This window comes from Balaenoptera ricei, chromosome X (assembly GCF_028023285.1).
Source record: "Balaenoptera ricei isolate mBalRic1 chromosome X, mBalRic1.hap2, whole genome shotgun sequence".
Taxonomy (NCBI): Eukaryota; Metazoa; Chordata; class Mammalia; order Artiodactyla; family Balaenopteridae; genus Balaenoptera; species Balaenoptera ricei.
In genome coordinates this window covers 114,841,029-114,844,577 of record NC_082660.1, presented here as the reverse complement: position 1 = coordinate 114,844,577, position 3,549 = coordinate 114,841,029, and positions in this window count along the sequence as shown.

Below are 3,549 nucleotides of genomic sequence, written 5' to 3'. Positions count from 1 at the left end.
GGTCTTGTTGGTTTATTCCCCACCATGTAGCTCATCTAACCTTCATTTTCAATGTAGCAGCTGATGGAGATTTAAAAGCTCACGAGAGAATTTCCTTTGCATGACTTTGAGGCAGGATTCGTGTTGACAATCTGAGCGCGTGTCCAAGAAAGACTTTTCAGGCTGCGACCTATCCAGGTTGCAGACTTGTTTAGAGTAAATCAAAGTAACTAGACATCAATTTATTTTTAAACCATCTATTTTCTTCTGGTTGGTTTTCTTGTGCGCTCATAAAGAATTCTTTCTTTCTTTCGCTCTTCCCCTCCTCCCTCCTCTGTGCACGCACACACATGTACATGCTCTCCTCAGCTGAATCTCTGTGGTCTGGAAATTATTTCTTGGGTACATGGGATCACTGAACATAGAATATTAGAGCAGTTATAATATCATATAATATTTTTATAATATTAAAGGAGCTTTGAGCTATTTTACACAATTGCATTGTATACATAGTTACACAATTAAACCAAGAGTCTTATTTTACACACCAGATAACTGGAGTCATGAGAAGTTTAGTGAAATGCCCACGGTCACACAGCCAGGAAGGCACAGAGCTGCACTAGAGGATAGGTCTCCTGACTGCCGTTTCATTATCAAGAAATACAGCACTTTCCCTGCTATGTATGCTCTCCTCTTTTCTCTGAGGTGCTAAAAGCAAGCTGGGTTGGAAAGGAAATGTAAAGGCAGAGGCTGGCATTCTAGCTTGTTCTCTCTTCCTTAGCGTTCAGATTGGGCCTGTCCATGTTACCAGTTTCTCTCTCCATAGTCCACAGTAAGGGAAAATATTCCATTCAATTTTATTCTTTTATTCTTACTTGCCTTATTGTCCCTGGATTGCCATGACTGCTCTTCTTATTGTTTATTTTCAAAACTAAAGCTATTGTTGGTTATTTAGAGACAGACTCTGTTCTTTTTCTCTTCCCAAATATTTCATCATTTCCAATCTCATCTGGGATATAATAAGTTGGATTACCTTTGTTAAGATAGAGAACCCACTGGTTCTGCTAATCTCAACCTAGGTATACTTTGGCAAGCAGGGGCTGTGGTTTCTAGCCTTCATATTTTGGTCTCGACTCCCAGATCTTCCGTGATCTCAGTCTCTCTCTCTCTCTCTCTCTCTCTCTCTCCCTCTCTCTCTCTCTCTCTCCCCCCTCCCCCATCTGAAGAATATGTTTTGGAGACTTCTGTTAAAGTACTTAGGAAAGGCTTCTTTCTCCATAAATGGGAAGATAAACCACCTGGAGCGTTCACTGCATTTTAGAAGCTACTTGGTTCATTCTTTCACATCTCTACAGACCTAAAAGAAGTGTTTTGTTTTTCCCAAGGTAGAGCAGATCCTAGTGGTATATAACAAGTGGAAACCGTGTATAGAGTGACAGAGTTTAACTGAAGTGGATAAAGATTCTTATTCTTTTTTTCAACTCATGAGAATATCCTTGTTTGAATTCAGAGAACTCTCCACATTTTAAGGCAGTCTCTTGGGGCTTTTGTCTCTCAGCTCAAATTCCAAGCTTTTCAGGGACCACCTAGCATTAGCTATACCTGTGCAGCCATATTTCATAGGCTAAGATATGTGATCAGTGACTGGGAACAAGTGATGGAGATGCTGAGCGGAGATGAGTGAATTAGTGAAGCACTTTAATATTCTATTGCCTGGGATATGGGTCCTTAGAAGAGCCACTTAAAAATCTTAACGCGATTTATTCTTGGGTTTTCCATAAATGGTTAGCTGAATATTTCTTTGAATAGATTAAGTAGCTGCCTGATTAGCTTGTTTATAGTAGCCACTGGTTAAGTCATCACCAATTACATGTGTGTAGGGTCCAAATCAGCGGGTCTCCCATGTAAACCAGGCTCATTCTTTGGATTACAAGAAGTGATGCTACAGTCACCGGCAGGTACACCCACAGTCAGATCCCATGGAAACAGATGCATCTCTTAAGTATTAATAAAGGAACAAAAGAGAGACAGTTTCATGCATTTAGAAGACAAACCAGATGCTACAGAATGGAGTGGGAGGTGCAGGATATTTTTTTTCTCATAAAAGCAAATATCTACCTCTGGTCACTGGGCATCTCTACCTGGCCTCATGCTACTTTTCTGACTTTTTCACTCAACACACATCGATCCAATGTGTACTCTGCCCAGGCACTGCCTTTTGTCCTATAACTCACAGGTCCCTTTTCTTCAGCGGCTTTTTAGTTAAAGTGAGCAGTGTAGAGGTCGGTTGAAGGTTTCTTTGTAGCTCCTGCTGCTGCCGATCATTGGCTTCACTTCGCTTCGCTTCCCCTATTCATTACTCTGACACTTGGTGAGTTGAGATCCACCCTCCCCGCACTGCTCTGAAAGGCTGCAGCCTCTTTAACCAAGTAGCGGGTGTTCACTGAGTACACGGACGTGGATGCAGCAGGTGCTGAACAAGAGGTGAGCAAGGAGGCTCTCCTCAGTGATTCCGTAAGTACCGCATTTTGAGAGAGTGGAGGGCGCTGAAGGAGGAAATATTTGAGATGCATGCAGAAGATGGTCAGATGTCTTGGGCCAGGAACCTAAGTTATGACACTGGCATTTTTTTTTAATAAATTTATTTATTTATTTATTTATGGCTGCGTTGGGTCTTCGTTGCTGCACGTGGGCTTTCTCTAGTTGCGGCGAGCGGGGGCTACTCTTCGTTGGGGTGCGCGGGCTTCTCACTGTGGTGGCTTCTCTTGTTGCGGAGCACGGGCTTTAGGCGTGCAGGCTTCAGCAGTTGTGGCACGTGGGCTCAGTAGTTGTGGCTCATGAGCTCTAGAGTGCAGGCTCAGTAGTTGTGGCGCACAGGCTTCCTTGCTCCGTGGCATGTGGAATCTTCCTGGACCAGGGCTCGAACCTGTGTCCCCTACATTGGCAGGCGGATTCTTAACCACTGTACCACCAGGGAAGTCCGACACTGGCATTTTTAAGTTTCAGAGCTTTGATTTATTGCAGATAAAGCTTTATTTGTTAGGTCAGTGATTCTTACCTTTTTGGACTTTCCACACCCAGCACTTTGATGATGGGAAAATCTTTGAAGAAGATATCTTGCTAAGATTGCCTTCTAGTGGCCCATTCTCTCGTTCATTCATAGCCTTGACTGACTGACATAGGCACCCAGACACCCACAAGTTGGAGCTCTATCTGGGCTTGTTTCCTGTTGTAACTCTCTTAATATCCCCACCACCCATCTTCACTTTACCTCAAGAGTCCTGTTCTCTGAGGGCCTTATTCTACTCAATGAAAAAGGGTAATTGAGGCACCAGATACATGAACCCATTCCAATCTCTTGCTTCTTTCAAGCAAAAATGTTTCCATATAACTTCAATGCACACGATTCCAGAAGGGCCTAAATGTTGAATGTCTGTCTCTGAATTCTCTCACTGAATGGTGAAACTGTCAGGCGTTTGACAAGTTAGTGGAAGAAGGAATTTTGGTGGTGGTGATGATGTTCCTTGGTATTTCCTTTTGATATTCCTTGGAAATAACCACCTTTTTAGC